The 18,669-nt window shown below is 42.0% G+C and overlaps 1 protein-coding gene across 6 annotated transcripts in view; it reads right to left on the bottom strand.

The window, feature by feature from the left end:
* LOC110490036 (MAGUK p55 subfamily member 7) overlaps positions 1-18,669 on the bottom strand; it is a 269,143-nt gene that overhangs the window by 226,655 nt on the left and 23,819 nt on the right. The window lies entirely within an intron of this gene.

Genomic DNA, 18,669 nt, shown 5'->3' on the forward strand with positions numbered 1-18,669 from the left:
TGCAGTAATCACTGATCTGGGTTTCAAGTCTTTCTTTGAAAAACGTGTTTAACCAGAACCATACACAATGCACATCTACTAATAATGACCAAGCTCTTGTAGCAGATTAATGCATTATAGAAAATGAGCATGGGCCTCATAAACAATCTGTCAAGCACAAGCCCACTTGCTAATGAGTGGCCAGCTTAATCTTTCAACTTTAAGTCTAGCCAACTTGGATCTATATTAGCTAGTAGAACAGTTGAGCTGTTATGAACACACCTGTTTAAACTGTTGAGTCTTTCCACCTGTTTGAACAGCATGCTAGCCTGCTCACTTTGTTGAGATCAGGGGTGTCAAACATATACATTTAATTGTGCGTTGGGAGGGGAACAAACTCAATATACCTTAAACTGTGTAGAAATGATTATGGACTTACATTCATACTGTTTCTTGACTGTCCAGCTCACTAATAATCACAAGACAGCCAGGGAGCATAAAACCTTTTAAAAGCGATGTATAGAGAAAAATAATTTGCACATTTTGGACGGTGATGAAAAATAAAACACATTTTCAGTGCAACCGCATTGAAGACCGAACAGCTGGTTTAGATGTTGAAATCAAGTGGTCTACCTACCTCTATAAAAATATGCGCGTTGCCAATTCCTTATATAAATCTTTTTAAGCTCATTACAAGTGTATACAAATATACTGTTTAGTATTGTCTGCTCTGCAAGCAATTTTAGGAGTTAATAAGACATAAAGAGGGTATCATTAGAGAGGTAAAGTTTTCCTATATTACAGTAAAATAATGTCTCGATGTGTTTTGGTGTTTATATGAGCGATTCTGTTGGACCAAACCATGTTTGGTTTGGGACTGCTTTTTATCAGAGCGCAAAAGTCAATCTACAGTGTATGTTGAGTGGCAGGGGAGGGGAGGGGCTTGGTGTGTGTGGGAAGGTGCACAATGCACAGCACAGAAAGAGCAAGGGAGAAGAGACCAAAGAGACAACTTGAGAACAAGCCATAAATGCACAAAAAAAAAAAAGAAATACTTGCGATTCAGGCATATGAAAATTCTCGCTACAAAAAAATCTGTTTCAATTAACTCGATATATCGCCCAGCCCTAGCTGAGACTCAGTCCAATTCCGTTACCGTGAAATTACCCTCACAATCAATCAATCAATATGGTTTAACCAGGCTAGTCTCTAGGACCTGCAGCATGCAGCACTCCCCCTCCTCATTGGACATCTGATCTCACAGGGGGCAACAGCTGACCCTCTCTGACCCAGCCATGACACCATACAGTCCTGCAACACTGCAACAGCTGGGACCAGACACTGGCAATGTCTCTCTGTGTCACACACAGATGTGGAAATGTCCTTCACTGTATGTAGTACTGTACACACATCACACCTCTGTGGCAATGTCGCTCACACAGCGGCATTGCCACAAAGGTGTGGACACAGACAGAGACGAACAAACACACACACACAAACACAGAGAAATAGCCTAGCCTAAACATCCAAGATATTCATGAACAACATTCAGTGAAGGATTTGTTTTCCATGGAGAATAGTGTTGAGCCATTCACCATTACCTCATCAGGTGAAACCCTACACCTGTCCTGTCTCTAGTGAATGGAGGTCTGTGACTGTGTGTTGTAATCATTAATAGGTCATGGAAGGGAAGGGAAGGGGAACGATGGACAGATTGCAGGCAGCTGTCAACAGCGATAGCGTCAGTAAAGAGCATTCCAAGAACAAGAATCCCATAGGCCACAGCTGGACATCTAATCACTCCTCCAACACAACATAGTAAACGGATACCGAAATCATCAGCCACACAATGTCAAACTCCAAATAAGACTAGAATATCTGTATAGATATGGTATGGTCTTATTTTGAACACACACACACACACAGGCCACACTCTCATTGCCAAACAGAGACACACAACCTCACCAGCATAACAACGATGAACATATACGCTAGATAGCAACACACTGCCGCTCAAACTGCCAGCTATGAGTGGAGTCCTCTGTTTATGACAACACTACTGATGTACTGTGTGTGTGTGTGTGTGTGTGTGTGTGTATGTGTATGTGTGTGTGTGTGTGTGTGTGTGTGTGTGTGTGTGTGTGTGTGTGTGTGTGTGTGTGTACTCAGCCCAAATTGATTAGTAAAAGAGCTTCACATCCATCAAGTCTACCCACTCCCTAGCCAGCCACTGCTCCAGCCCCTGCTCCAGCCCATTTTTCAATTCAACTTCTCTGCATCCCAAATGGGACCATATTCCCTATTTAGTGCACTACTTTTAACCAGGGACCATAGTCAATAGTAGTGCCTAATATCGGAGATAGTATGATTTTTGGGAAGCACTCTTTGTGTCTGAGTCACTGTTGTTGCTGCGGTTGCTGCTGCAGAACACCTCTGTGGATGGGGGGAGGGAGACAAACCATAATAATGACAGACTGGCTAGGCCTAGACATTGCACATGCTCAGCTACTGTATAACTAACTAGCTAACAACACCATGTGTAAATGTCTACTACTGAATCTGTGACATAAGACATGCATCAAAAGTGACAAGTTGACAACACTAATCACATCCTTAACTAGTGTTTCTACAGAAAGGTGCAGTTCAAGTCAAGTGTCCTTCCATCCACATTGTAAGCAGTTAACCAAACACATTAAAGACATCTCATCTCAGACTCCTGGTGTCAACCTTAATCCACTATAACCTTTTTTTGTGATCAAGTTTACACTTTTTTGAGTGACAGGACAAACAAAAAAAACCAAACCAACAGACATTACACAAATACATATTTATCCACCCCACAATATGTTAATATTCTCTGATTTTGCACCATGCAGTCGAGAGATTGACAATTCAGTCAAGAGATTGAGAGTTCATAGCCTAGCAGGCATAACCTGACAGGATTTGAGCTCTCCAATGCTCATCTGATCCTACATCATCTGCCAAGATGCCTTAGCCTGTATTTCAAATTTTATTGGTCACATACACATATTTAGCAGATGTTATTGCGGTTGTTTGCGTCTGCAAACTTGATGATTGAGTTGGAGGCGTGCGTGGCCACGTAGTCATGGGTAAACAGGGAGTACAAGAGGGGGCTGAGCATGCACCCTTGTGGAACCCATGTGTTGAGGATCAGTGAAGTGGAGGTGTTGTTTCCTACCTTCACCACCTGGGGGTGGCCCATCAGGAAGTCCAGGACCCAGTTGCACAGGGCCGGGTTCAGACCCAGGGCCCCGAGCTTAATGAAGAACTTGGAGGGTACTACGGCATTGAAGGATGAGCTATAGTCCACGATCAGCATTCTTCCATAGGTATTCCTCTTGAACAGATGGGATAGGGCAGTGTGCAGTGTGATGGCAATGGCATCGTCTGTGGATATATTGGGGCGGTATGCAAATTAAAGTGGGTCTAGGGTGCCAGGTAGGTTAGAGGTGATATGATCCTTAACTAGCCTCTCAAAGCACTTCATGATGATAGAAGTGAGTACTACGGGGCAATAGTCATTTAGTTCAGTTGCCTTTGCTTTTGTGGGTACAGGAACAATGGTGGACATCTTGAAGCAAGTGAGGACAGCAGACTGGGATAGGGAGAGATTGAATATGTCCGTAAACATTCCAGCCAGCTGGTCTGCGCAAGCTCTGAAGACCCGGCTAGGGATGCCGTTTGGGCCGGCAGCATTGCGAGGGTTAACACGCTTAAATGTCTTACTCACGTCAGCCACGGAGAACAAGAGCCCACAGTCCTTGGGAGCGGGACGCGTCGTTGGCACAGTGTTATCCTCAAAGCAGGCGAAGAAGGTGTTTAGCTTGTCCAGGAGTAAGATGTCGGTGTCCGTGATGTCGCTGCCTGCGCATGTGTGTGCCTGTGTGTGTGCGTGCGTATGTGCGTGTTTGTTTGTTGCTCTGCCAAAATGCCCTGGCCCTGTAGAACACCTCAGTGGAAAATAAGAGGGCGGTAGGGTTCAGCAGCGCCCAAATTAAAAGTACTGGTAAGAGGGCAGAGGACACACACACACACGTGTTTGGGTAAGCAAAGTCTAAAGGTTCACACTTAGAGTTTTGTGTGTTGTTGGTTGAGACTTGAGAGGGTGCGTGTGTCCCATTATGAGAATAGTTCTCTTCTTGTCAAGTTTCCTTCAGAATCACAGCCCTTCTGTGTCCTTGTGGGGAATCTTCACAAGGCAGTCGTAATAAAAGCATTAGCCTTTCTTCCCATTAAGCCAGGGGTTACTGCATTGTGTTCATTTAGTCATATAACATTACTCTAATAGCCAGTGGTGTCTCTCTCTCACACACACACGCACGCAAACACACACACATTTTAGTGTCAACTGCAATCAGAGCTGGAGGATAATCCTGTTTCAGTCCTCTCCACACTCCTTTTCCCAATGTGTTAGAATGTCAAGGCCAGGGTTTTTCTTCTAGTGATTCTCATAATAACATAATCATAACTTTTCCTTGGCCTTCCAGACTATTTTCATTTACCTTTAACTTTGACAAGTGGAAAAGGAGCCCCCGAAAAGTGCCCTGTCATGCCATAATAATGATTCCCCATACGTAATATGGTACTAAGGACCAAGTTATCAATTATAGGCCTCTAGGATATTGGTTCTGACTTAGGAGGAGAAATGAGGAAAAAGAGCCAAAACCAAAACCCTTTCCTGGCTCTTTCTCAATTGTTTTTCCTTAATTCCTTGTGTCCTCCTTCTCAAAATGCCTTAGAGGACAAGGTCCAAGGGGCGGGACCTGGACAATTGAAAAGACAATTGAGAAAGAAATAGAGGCGGATAGAGCGGTGGCGATGGAAATTCAATATCAGACAAGAAGCCACACTGCATCACATGAACTGTCTTGTGTGTGACTTCGGTCGCCAGTTGTACGGTGTTTTCTCCGATACATTGGTGCGGCTGGCTTCTAGGTTAAGCGAGCAGTCTGTCAATAAGCAGTGCGGATTGGCAGGGGTGTGTTTCGGAGGACGCATGGCTCTCGACCTTCACCTCTCCCGAGTCCGTACAGGAGTTGCAGCGATGAGACAAGACTGTAACTATCAATTGGACATCACGAAATTGGGGAGAATAAGGGGTAAACAAATATATAATAATAAAAACATATTTTAAAAAATAACTATCTTTTATGTGATGACAACAGGTAAGATTTTTCAGTTAGGGTAGGCCTAGTTCCACAGAAGTGATAGCTTCTCCAGATAAACAAGTCTTCCTTTAGTGTGACATTCCAGTTGCGTACCAGAGCAACTCAATAAAATGACCTGCAGGCAGCACAGCATCTTCCTGTTGCTTTGGCTTAGAGATACTGACTGTAGTCGGCCTATGACTAAGGGTTGTTGCTAAACATCAGCTGACAGGCTGTACTTAGGGCTCTGAGTGACAAAATGTTAACAAGACAGGTTGTAGGCTAATAGCAAGGCTGTGTCTAGACTTGACAGTTTATGCAGCTTTAGTATTCTGATCATAGAATTACGAATGAGTCATGCCTCTACACCTACATTAAATGTGTCTACCGTGTGTCCGGATTCCTTTACCCACGCTATATTCAAATGTCAATATGCATTCTACAAACGGTGGAATAGGCTAAATATGAAAACACAACAACTACTGACGGCAGTAGCTAACTACTGTAGCTAACAAGCCAGCTAACCTCTGTAGCTAGCCAGCAAGCTAGCAAGCAACGCTAAAGGATTGCAAACGGGTTAGCATAACTCTAGCCAAACAAAAAAGTGTTTTCTAATTATTATGAGGCCAACAAACACGTTCCTCACACACTAGGAATGTGTTTTCTGGAGAATTGTGAGAAGAGTACTGATGACGTCTCCCACTGTACGCACTTTCGGCAGCCTGGTTGCGTCCAGACTAAGGAGAAATTCATACACAATGCATCCCTGACCACCTCCTGAAGTGGTAAGCCAGATCTGAACACAATCTGACCACAAAACTATTTTTGTGCGTCTAGACCTGTCTTTTCAATGCGATCTTTGTATTCTGATAGCAGATGTTGCATGTAAGTGTCAAGTGTAGACACGACCTAAGAGAGAAGATGCAGAGTTGTTGGTCATGAATTAACAAGTTTCATTCAGCAACAAACCTCTGAAAGATTTCCAAGCAGGACCAATTAACACATTCCACAGGCTTGCTGTGAGGGAGAGAGAATTGGCCATGGCCCTGCTGAGGATTCATCATAACTTACTGATTACTGGGCAGCCAGGGGCCAAAGATAGAGAAAGGGGGCCAGGCCGGGACAATGGCTTTAATTTACTAGGACCAGTAGGGGGGCAGGAGGGGGGCAGGGGCGAGAGGGTCTATGCACCCGGGCCCTCCACTAGTTATCCCATTACACAGTGTGTACACACCACACAGGATGTGAATACGGGTGAACTGTATCGTTCTCTCTGCCTGAAAATGGACATCAAGGGACTTTCCAGTTTCCACATAATTGAGCATATGTGCCACTGGCTGAAACAAAGATTCAAATGACGTTAACTAGTTGCTCGGAGTTTCCTTTGAAAAAATTCAGGACAACTGTTAGTTAGTTCCTTTACTTTGTTATAGAGAACATTGCTATCAAACGATGTCATGCTCCCGCATAGATTCCCACAAAGTTGTTTATGAAACTGGGTGCACAGCAGTCTGCACGGTGTGTCCGTGTGTCCAGTGGGGTAAAGTACTTAAGTAAAAATACTTTAAAGTACTACTTAAGTAGTTTTGGGGGGCATCTGTACTTTACCATTTATGTTTTGGATAACTTTTACTTTTACTCCACCACATTCCTAAAGATAATACTGTACTTTTTACCCCATTAATTTTCCCTGACATCCAAAAGTACTCATTACAAATGCTTAGCAGGACAGGAAAATGGTACAAATCAAACACATCAAGAGGACATCCCTGGTCAAACTTTTGACTACTTTTGATACTTAAGTATATTTAAAACCAAATACTTTTGGACTTTTACTCAAGTAGTATTTTACTGGGTGACTTTCACTTTGAGTAATTTTCTTCACTTTTACTCTAGTAAGACAATTGGGTAATTTTCCAGCACTGTGTTTGTGTCCTATTGCAATAAAAAAAAACTGATGAATTTTGTATATCCATATAAATCGATCATTATGGGTGAAGACCATCATGAAAATGAAATAACCGCCATAACTATTTTAATAAAGCAATACCTAGAGGTAACTGCCGAAATAAAGGAAACACCAACATAAAGTGTCTTAATAGGGCGTTGGGCCACCACGATCCAAAACAGTCTCAATGAACCTTGGCATAGATTCTACAAGTGTATGGAAATCTATCGGAGGGATGCAACACCATTCTCTCAATATATGAGAGATAATGTCCTGCTAAGCATTTTAATACATGACCCAAAGCATGATGGGATATTAATTGCTTAATTAACTCAGGAACCACCCGTGTGTGGAAGCACCTGCTTTCAATATACATTGTATCCCTAATTTACATTTCAGTGATTTTATTATTTTGGCAGTTATAGTCAACAAACTTTACCCAAAAGTAGCAAAGTAAAAGTAATCCTGTTTTATATCTGACAGCCGATATAAGGAGAGATGAGAGGAGAAAAAACAAACCAGTTTTCAAATTTTGTGTTGTGGAACAAACAGCTGAGCTGACTGAAGACTGGACAGCCGGACATTCAAAAAGATAAAATGCGCAGTTGGGTATCATGGACTCTTTATAACGTTATGAAACTTTGCTGCTCCTTGTTTCAGAAAGCCTAAGGTTGTTTATACATTTAAGGAAAGGATAAATATTTGCTTGTGTCTAATATATTCTGGTGGCTATGATTGACGGGTCCTTTTACCGGTGTGTGCGTGTATGAGTTCACATATGTTCTCTGTAAGCCAGTATGTCCATTCAGAAAAGTTCCTAAAGTAGCCTGTCTGGACTCTCTCTCTTAAATAAGAATCAAATGCTCCTGGTAAAAGGCCTATTTTCAGTAAAGGCCCTTTCTCACCAAGTCAAATATTTATTTTTTAGAAACAAAGAAAAATAGAACATTCGAGCACCTGTCTTGTTTATGACACCTTTCACACCAATTGCAAAATATTGTTTTGTTGATCAACATACATATTTATCTGAGACACTGCCACTAAAAGGTCTGTGGGTTTGTTGTGTGAATTAATTTATACTATTCTCTATGCCTGTTTTTTACATTTGGAATGCATCAGTGCAGCAAGGTATCAATTTATCCAATGGAATCAAATTATACCAGAGCTAGGATACACGTCGCTCTTGTCATTCAAACTTCCCCGCCGGTTCATTGCCAAAGCTGTGCCCCATTTTATAGCCATTCAGAAAGCAAGAGGATCGATCAATGCTTCTCTCCTGGAATAGCCCTATGTAACGGCCGTCGTTGGTGGAAGAAGAGGAGGACCAAGGTGCAGCGTGGTATGTGTCCATATTTATTAAATGAACACGAAAATAACAAAACTAACAAAGAGCACGACCCGAAAACAGTTCTGGCTGGTGCAGACACACAACAGAAAACAGAAAATAATCACCCACGAAACACAATAGAAAACAGGCTACCTAAATATGGTTCTCAATCAGGGACAACAATTGACAGCTGCCTCTGATTGAGAACCATACCAGGCCAAAGACAGAAATAGCAAATCATAGAAAAACTAACATAGACAACCGACCCAACTCACGCCCTGGCCATACTAAAACAAAGACATAACAAAAGAACTAAGGTCAGAACGTGACACCCTAGCCATATTACTTTTAAAAAATTGCTCAAAATAAGTTTCAAACTATATTGCTATTCATTGTCTATATAGGCTACTTGTTTAAAAGCTATAGAGGAGAAAGAGATAGGCCAGTGGATTAGCCATCGGAGATGCATGAATTGCGCAAGGGAACATTGAAGATAGAGATATGTAAGTTTGAAGTTAATTCATATATTAATGCATCATTCGTATAGCCTATATATCAGGGTATACACTGCATTCGGAAAATATTCAGACCCCTTGACTTTTGACCCAATGGAATTGTGATACAGTGAATTATAAGTGAAATAATCTGTCTGTAAACAATTGTTGGAAAAAACATGCCCAAAGTAGGTGTCCTAACCGACTAAAGGAAATTTGTGGAGTAGTTGAAAAACTAGTTTTAATGACTCCAACCTAAGTATATGTAAACTACTGAATTCAACTGTATCTAATTATTGACAAGTTGACGAAGGTACAAGGTACAAATCTGTCGTTCTGCCCCTGAACAGGCAGTTAACCCACTGTTCCTAGGCAGTCATTGAAAATAAGAATTTGTTCTTAACTGACTTGCCTAGTTAAATAAAGGCAAAATAAAAATAAATGCTGCCAAACATACTCTTGTAAAACTGACCATCCTACTGATCCTTGACTAAAATAGCCTCCAACACTCCACTCAACAAATTGGATGCAGTCTGTCACAGTGTTATCCGTTTTGTCACCAAAGCCCCATACACTACCCACCATTGCGACCTGTACGCTCTCGTTGCTTGGCCCTCGCTTCATACTCGTCGCCAAACCCACTGGCTACAGGTTATCTACAAGTCTCTGCTAGGTAAAGCCCCGCCTTATCTCAGCTCACTGGTCACCACTGCAGCACCCACTCGTAGCACGCGCTCCAGTAGGTACATCTCACTGGTCACCCCCAAAGCCAATTCCTCCTTTGGTCGTCTTTCCTTCCAGTTCTCTGCTGCCCATGACTAGAACAAATTGCAAAAATCTCTGAAGCTGGAGACTCACTGGCTTTAAGCACCAGCTGTCAGAGCAGCTTACAGATCACTGCACCTGTACGTAGCCCATCTGTAAACAGCCCATCTATCTACCTACCTCATCCCATAGTGGTATTTATTTATTTTCTTCCTTTGCACCCCAGTATCTCTACCTGCACATTCATCTTCTGCCAATCTACCATTCCAGTGTTTAATTGCTATATTTTAATTACTTCGCCACCATGGACTATTTATTTCCTTAACTTACCTAATTTGCACTCCCTGTATATAGACTTTTTGTTTTCTTTTGTTCTACTGTATTATTGACTGTATGTTTTGTTTATTCCATGTGTAACTCTGTGTTGTTGTATGTGTCAAATTGCTACGCTTTATCTTGGCCAGGTCGCAGTTGCAAATGAGAACTTGTTCTCAACTAGCCTATCTGGTGAAATAAAAATAAATCAAATAAAAAATATTAATAATACTCTGAGTAAAAGAGTATATTTTTGGATGTTCACCCTCCCAACATTATTTCCTAAAGGACTTAATGATGAAATGCCTATGTATGTTATGTTGTGAATTTGAACATGAATTATGTGCCTATTTAAGATTACTCTGATGTTTTTCGTACGATGTAACGTAAACTCACCCCATTCCTTACAAATGTGCGCAACCGCAACATTCATACGAGGCTACAAAGAAAACTAATGGGATTGTAGCGACTGTGTTGAATTCAAAATCGGGGGACTACGTTTCTATTCAAGCGTTGATCGACCTGGTAATGGCTCTATAGTTTTGGAGAAAAGATGAAAAAACGAACCCTTCGTTACATCGTGACGTGTCATGCCGTAATGTACAGCACGCATGAAGCAACTATTTCTGTCTTTACAATCTCTCTCCACCAGGTGTTGCACTTCTCTCATCATTTAAAAACAAGTGACAGGGTTAAGTCATTTCTTGCGTCATCTTTGCATGCGATCATCATTCTCAAAGCCGCTGTATACTTCTAAGATTACTTTAGCACCGCCCTAAAAACCAGATTCAAATTCGACACAAACCTTCAAATAGGTATGTAATGACACATTATATAAACTCTTTAAAGTGTTGTATTTACATTTTAGAGGCGATAAGGTGATAAGTTGGACAGATAGAGTGGGAAAAAAGCCATTTTCCCACACAACATCTCTCCTTCTCACTATCACGCATTAGTTTCGCTTCCCCACCCGCAATTTTTTTAAAGACCCGACGGAGCTCATTGCCTTGTTGAATTATGCAGAAATGGGCAGCGTGGGGGTCATGTAATTGATTCTGCTGGAAAGGGGAGAAATTGTGCTTTACAATGATATTGAATTTACAGTTGATCTGGAAGTATTACATTTTTGGGGCGCTAAAATAAGGTCAAGTGTACGGACAAAGGCGATGTACAAAAGTGAGTGAGTATACGTTACCCAATGATTAATGAAAACTTGCTATGTCCTTATTGTGGTTTTACAGACGTGTTTAATAAGTCTTATTTATACACTTCTGTAATATTTATGAAATGAATATTGTTATATTTGGTATCACTTATTTGTTTTTCCTTTGCCTCCAACCCCTTTCAATGTGTGGAACGGATGTGGGTGGGGCTAGGTCTACATAGGAGTCCTATTTTTTTTTACATCAAAAAAGCTCTGATGAAGGCCATGAGGCCTATATGTAAGCTTAATAAACATCAGTAATACTATCAAGAGCAGTGTGCGGTTTCCGTTTTCCTTCACCTTCTGGCGTGGAAATTGCTCTCTATGATGAACCAGACTTGTGGAGGTCTACAATTTTTTTTCCTGAAGTCTTGGCTGATTTCTTTTGATTTTCCCATGATGTCCAGCAAAGAGGAAGTTTGAGTTTGAAGGTAGGCCTTGAAATACATCCACAGGTACACCTCCAATTGACTCAAGTGATGTCAGTTAGGCTATCAGAAGCTTCTAAAGCCATGACGTCATTTTCTGGAATTTTCCAAGCTGTTTAAAGGCACAGTCAACTTACTGATTATAAACTTCTGACCCACTGGAATTGTGATACAGTGAATTATAAGTGAAATAATCTGTCTGTGTACAATTGTTGGAAAAATTACTTGTCATGCACAAAGTAGATGTCCTAACCGACTTGCCAAAACAATAGTTTGTTAACAAGAAATTTGTGGTGTTTGAAAAACAAGTTTTAATGACTCCAACCTAAGTGTATGTAAACTTCCGACTTCAACTGTACATAAGGTATGTACACTTCCGACTTCAACTGTACATAAGTATTCAGACCCTTTACTCAGTACTTTGTTGAAGCACCTTTGGCATCGGTTAAAGTATGATGATGCTACAAGCTCGGTACACCTGTATTTGGGGAGTTTCTCCCATTCTTCTCTGCAGATCCTCTCAAGCTCTGTCAGGTTGGATGGGGAGCGTTGCAGCACAGCTATTTACAGGTCTTTCCAGAGATGTTCGATCGGGTTCAAGTCTGGGTTTTTCCTGGGCCACTCGAGGACATTCAGAGACTTGTCCCGAAGCCACTCCTGCATTGTCTTGGCTGTCTGCTTAGGGTCATTGTCCTGTTGGAAGGTGAACCTTCGCCCCAGTTTGAGGTCCTGAGCGCTCCGAAGCAGGTTTTCATTAATGATCTCTCTGTAATTTGTTCTGTTTATTTTTACCTCGATCCTGAATAGTCTCCCAGTCCCTGCCGCTGAAAACATCCCCACACCATGATGCTTCAACATAGGGATGGTGCCAGGTTTCCTTCAGATATGATCCTTGGCATTCAGGCCAAAGAGTTCAATCTTCATTTCATCAGACCAGAGAATTTAGTTTATTATGGTCTGAGAGTATTTAGGTGCCTTTTGGCAAACTCCAAGTGGGCTGTCATGTGCCTTTTACTGAAGAGTGGCTTCCGTCTGGCCACTCTACCATGAAGGCCTAATTTGTGGAGTGCTGCAGATACGGTTGTCCTTCTGGAAGATTCTCGCATCTCCACAGAGGAACTCTAGAGCTCTGTCAGAGTGACCATCAGGTTCTTGGTCACCTCCATGACCAAGGCCCTTCTCCCCAGATTGCTGTTTAGCGGAGAGGCCAGCTCTCGGAAGAGTAATGGTGGTTCCAAACTTCTTCCATTTAAGAATGATGGAAGCCATATTCTTAAATGGCTGCAGAAATATTTTGGAATCATTCCTCAGATATGTGCCTTGACACAATCCTGTCTTTGAGCTCAACGGACAATTTCTTCAACATATTGGCTTGGTTTTTGCTCTGACATGCACTGTCAACTGTGGGACCTTATATAGACAGGTGTGTGCCTTTCCAAATCATGTCCAATCAATTCAATTTCCCACAGGTGGATCAAGTTGTAGAAGCATCTCAAGAATGATCAATGGAAACAGGATGCACCTTAGCAACATTTCGAGTCTCAAACGGTCTGAATACTTATGTAAATAAAGGTATTTCTGTTTTTAGTTTTAATAAATTAGTAATACTTTCTAAAAACCTGTTTTCACTTTGTCATTATGGGGTAATTTGTGTAGATTGCTGAGGAAATTGTTTTATTTCATCAATTTTAGAATAAGGCTGTCACGTACTGAATAGAATATTGAATAAACAATTGTTGGAAAAAACATGCCCAAAGTAGGTGTCCTAACCGACTAAAGGAAATTTGTGGAGTAGTTGAAAAACTAGTTTTAATGACTCCAACCTAAGTATATGTAAACTACTGAATTCAACTGTATCTAATTATTGACAAGTTGACGAAGGTACAAGGTACAAATCTGTCGTTCTGCCCCTGAACAGGCAGTTAACCCACTGTGTTCCTAGGACGTCATTGAAAATAAGAATTTGTTCTTAACTGACTTGCCTAGGTAAATAAGGCCATGTATTTTAGAAGGCCTGCTAAAGTGAATCTAGGCGACCAGGTTTTTATTTTTATTTTTTATTTTTTACTCAGTCCGGCTTTCACAGGGTGCAATTTCAAAATTGGGTAGCACATCATCAGTTTTCCTCTTGTCAGAAATGTCCAGATCAACTAGCCCATGTCAGCTAACATTTTTTTTTGTTAGGTTTTTTAGCCCATAGATTTGTATGTAATGTTTGAGTCACTCAAATATCACATGAATACACATTAGACATGGCAAAATGTAAAGAATTGCAATAAAATTAGCTTTAACTGCAAAATTGTCTCTGTATCCATGACAAAATGTGTAGAATTGCAGCAAATAAGATTTAAACCTGCAAAATGTTCCCTCCACCAACAGGAGGGGTGTGAACAGTTTGTGTCATGAACAGTGCTTCCAAGATCATCACGGCTCTAGTGTTGGTGGTAGTGGGAGAAATTCTCTGAGGAGTGAGTGCATGGGAGAAGTTCATCCATGGCGGGATAAGCCTAGCTACTGGATTGGTAACCCTTTAAAACTACAATCTGGGATTCATTTTTCCAGGTTTTCAAATCAAATCAAATGTTATTGGTCTCATACACATATTTCACAGATGTCATTGCAGGTGTAGTGAAATGCTCGTACAAAGTTGCTGAGAAGACATAAGCAGAGCTGCCATGGAGTTATGAGTTGGAGGGAAAGGGTTGTTCTAGAGGTGGGAATGATTGCCAGTGCTAATCCTTGTTCCTGTGAATGGCAATAGAAAGTATTATGTAATGGTCTGGTTCAGTGCTGAGGGCCTAGCTTCATACCTCCAGCTTAATTAAACACTAACAGATTTACCACAGCACAGCTCATTTAGCTAACTGTCTGACAGAAACTGTCTGAGAAAGAAAACAGCAGGAATACTATACTGTAGGCTACTTTGAAAGCAACACACTCACTTTGAAGGCCCTGGCTGGCGGAATATGAGCTCTGTGTGGTCAGGGGGTAAACAGATGTTCTTGATCTGTTCTGGAAGGGAAATGCCAATGAATATTTGGGAAATATTACATTATCAGCCAATATCTATGGGAAAATAACTTGGTAAATTCTAAATGTGTTATAGTCCAGGCTAAAGTTAGCAAAGTAAATGGAAGGAAATGTTGGAATTGGTTCCCACCTTCTTGTGGCCTATAATCGAGAACTAAGGCTAGAAGCATCTGTAATATTTTTTATTATTTTAATTTAACCTTTATTTAACCAGGTAGGCTAGTTGAGAACCAGTTCTCATTTTCAACTGCGACCTGACCAAGATAAAGCATAGCAGTGTGACACATACAACGACACAGAGTTACACATGGAGTAAAGCAAACAGTCAATAATACAGTATAAATAAAAGTCTATATACGATGTGAGCAAATGAGGTGAGATAAGGGAGGTAAAGGCAAAAAAAAGGCCATGGTGGCAAAGTAAATATAGATGGGGGGTGATCAATTCACAAATGGTGTCCATGGCACAGCTGGGAGCTGAGGGGGGTCGGTAGCAGGCGGCAACAGTGAGAGACTTACTGTATTTCTGGAGAGATTATTTTTTTTAATTAGAAGTTCGAACTGTTTGGGTATGAACCTGGAGAGTATGACATTACTTTGCAGGCTATCTCTGCAGTAGACTGCAACTCCTTCCCCTTTGGCAATTCTATCTTGGCGGAAAATTTTATAGTTGGGTATGGAAATCTCAGAATTTCCATACCCTAAGCCAGGATTCAGACAAGGCAAGGACATCAGGGTTGGCAGAGTGTGCTAAAGCAGTGAGTAAAACAAACTTAGGGAGGAGGCTTCTGATGTTGACATGCATGAAACCAAGGCTTTTTCGATCACAGAAGTCAACAAATGAGGGTGCCTGGGGACATGAAGGGCCTGGGTTTACCTCCACATCACCCGCGGAACAGAGGAGGAGGAGGATGAGGGTGCGGCTAAAGGCTATCAAAACTGGTCGCCTAGAGCGTTGGGGATAAAGAATAAAAGGAGCAGATTTCTGGGCATGGTAGAATATATTCAGGGCATAATGCGCAGACAGGGGTATGGTGGGGTGCGGGTACAGCGGAGGTAAGCCCAGGCACTGGGTGATGATAAGAGAGGTTGTATCTCTGGACATGCTGGTTGTAATGGGTGAGGTCACCGCATGTGTGGGAGGTGGGACAAAGGAGGTATCAGAGGTATGAAGAGTGGAACTAGGGGCTCAATTGTAAACTAAAACAATGATAACTAACCTCGACAATAGTATACAAGGCATATTGACATTTGAGAGAGACATACAGCGAGGCATAAAATAATCGCAGGTGTTGATTGGGAGAGCTAGCTAAAACAACAGGTGAGACAACAACAGCTAATCAGTTAACACAACAACAGCAGGTAAAATGGCGATGACTGGGCAGAGAGGGTCGGATTAACTACACACAGAGCCTGAGTTTGCAGCTGGGACCGACAGATAAAATAAATAAATAATGGAGTACCGTGATTAATGGACAGTCCAGCAGGCATCAGCTATGTAGCCAAGTGATCATAGTGTCCAGCGGGCAGCAGTAGATGGAACACGGAAGCCGCCACTACGCTAGCACGCGGGCGACACAGCATTTAAAGTTAGTAGCCCGGGGCTAGTAGGAGCGTCTGCTCCGACAGAGGCCGGTTGAAGGCACAGCGGATGGAGTATTCGTCAGCAGGCCAGTCGTGGTGGTGCGGCGGGGCGCCGTGTCGACAGAGAATCCAAGCCAGATGGCGAAAGAAGTATTGTAGAATTTAGTTTGCTAGCCGGGAGATGCGCCTGGCTCACGGCTAACTGGTGCTAGCTTCGTGGCAGTGGCGTTATCCACTATAGCCAATCGGTAGCAGCGGTGATCCGGTGCCAAGGTCCAGAGTTTAGCAAGGATCCGGTGAGGTATTGGGCTCTAGCCGTGTATGAGTGGGGTTCGGGTGAACAGCTGAGTAGGCCGGGAGGTGGGACTCAAGGATTGCTTTGGTACTGTGAGCTAGCTAGCTGCAAGCTGTGCGCTAGCTAGCTGCAAGCTAGCTGTGAAGATCAGAAGTAGTGGTCCAGGGATTACGGCAGGAATCCGGCGTTGTTGTGGAGAGACAGTCCGATACTGGTAGACTAGCGAGTATTATCCAGGCTAAAAACAGGGCTGGTATCTGTGCAGAAGGTAAAAGCCACTAGCAGTGGCTAACAATGACTAAATAGCTTGTAGCTAATTAGCTGGTTAGCTTCTGGAGGTTCTTGAATGTGTTCTAAAATTAAAAATAATAGCGATTCCGTATAACATTGGGTGAGGCAGGTTACCGGAAGGTATAATCGAATTAAAAATCGAAAAGAGATTAAAATACAATTTAAATATATATACAAAAAATATGAAAAATCCCACTAGGGCCACCCATACAAATTGTATACACACACACACTACTATACTGTAGGTCTCTTTGGATAAAAGCTAAATACTTTCCCAATAGACTGTAGGAATGTCAGTGGCTCACAGACAAAGCAGTGCCAATGAGATGAGATCATATAGAGAAAACGGGCTTCTCACTTTTTCGACTGTTTACAGTCCACCTGTGACTCTCTCTTCACAGGAACCCACCCCATCTTGTGAAATAGAGGATTATGGCCACATCAAACAGATTAAATGAACATTTAGACAAAGAAAAAATTCCCAGCTTGACCACCCACTGACCCCTCCTTTCAATACCTGTGCCTACTTCGTCCGTCCCAAAGAAAGTAGCCTTGCCACAATCCCATTTCTACAGATTTACCCACTCACTCACTCTCACACATCTTCCACCCACTATGGGATTTATTATTTTCAGACACACCCCTCAAAGGAGACAGCAGAGAGACACAAGGGCGACAGACAAGACAGACAAGCCCCTACAGGGCACCCCAAGCATGTGAAACCTGCTCAGGACTAAATGACAAACCCCTTTGATGTGGGATTTTGGCAGGTACCCTCCCCTCCCTCCGTTTTACTGGCAACATTCAAGATCCCATATCACCCAGCTGTCCTTACTGGTAATTCCAACCCGAGACCGACTTCCCTACCTGGCACAGATAACTGGCACCACACCTGGCTAAACTGCAGGGAATGACATTCGGACAAGTAAGCAACATGGCTAACAAAAAATATGGTCCATCACCATTTTTACATCATTGTATAATGCAAAGAAACCACTTTACAAAATAAAATGCACAACTATTATTAGATACAAAATCTACCAAAAATGTAGGCTACACACTGCCTCTTTGCATATTCAAACCTGTCGCAAAATACAACACTACACCTTTAAGGCTCTCCTGGGGGGTAGTTGGCCACCCATAGTAATCTATAAAATATTGCAATATTACAATTACTACCAAATCATTTGTATGTCTTTTATAAAACAATTCCCTCATTCAACAACAGCAGGTAAAATGGCGATGACTGGGCAGAGAGGGTCGGATTAATTATTATGATATGGCTAAGGTAGGCTACTTAAAAGCCAGGTAACTAACTAAAACATGTTTATCTATAACCTTGTAAGGCTAAAAAAAATTCTGTGGGAATAAACATCACTGAATGACGAAAATATTGGAGGTAGGTTAATGCAATTCATTCCCCTTGACTTATTGCACCTTTTGTTGTGTTGTCAATGCCCCATAATGGCAAATTGAAAACATGTTTTTAGAAATTTGAGCAAATTTATTGAAAATGAAATGCAGAAACACACTATATGTACACAAGTATGTGGACACCCCTACAAATGAGTAAATTCAGCTACTTCAGCCACATCTGTTGCTGACAGGTGTATAAGATCGAGCACACCGCCATGCAATCTCCATAGACAAACATGCAGTAGAATGGCCTTACTGAAGAGCTCAGTGACTTTCAATGTGGCTGTCACACCCTGATCTGTTTCACCTGTCTTTGTGATTGTCTCCACCCCCCTCCAGGTGTCGCCCATCTTCCCCTGTGTATTTATACCCGTGTTCTCTGTTTGTCTGTTGCCAATTCATCTGTTTTTTTCAAGTCAACCAGTG

This window comes from Oncorhynchus mykiss, chromosome 15 (genome assembly GCF_013265735.2).
Source record: "Oncorhynchus mykiss isolate Arlee chromosome 15, USDA_OmykA_1.1, whole genome shotgun sequence".
In the NCBI taxonomy this organism is placed as follows: Eukaryota; Metazoa; Chordata; class Actinopteri; order Salmoniformes; family Salmonidae; genus Oncorhynchus; species Oncorhynchus mykiss.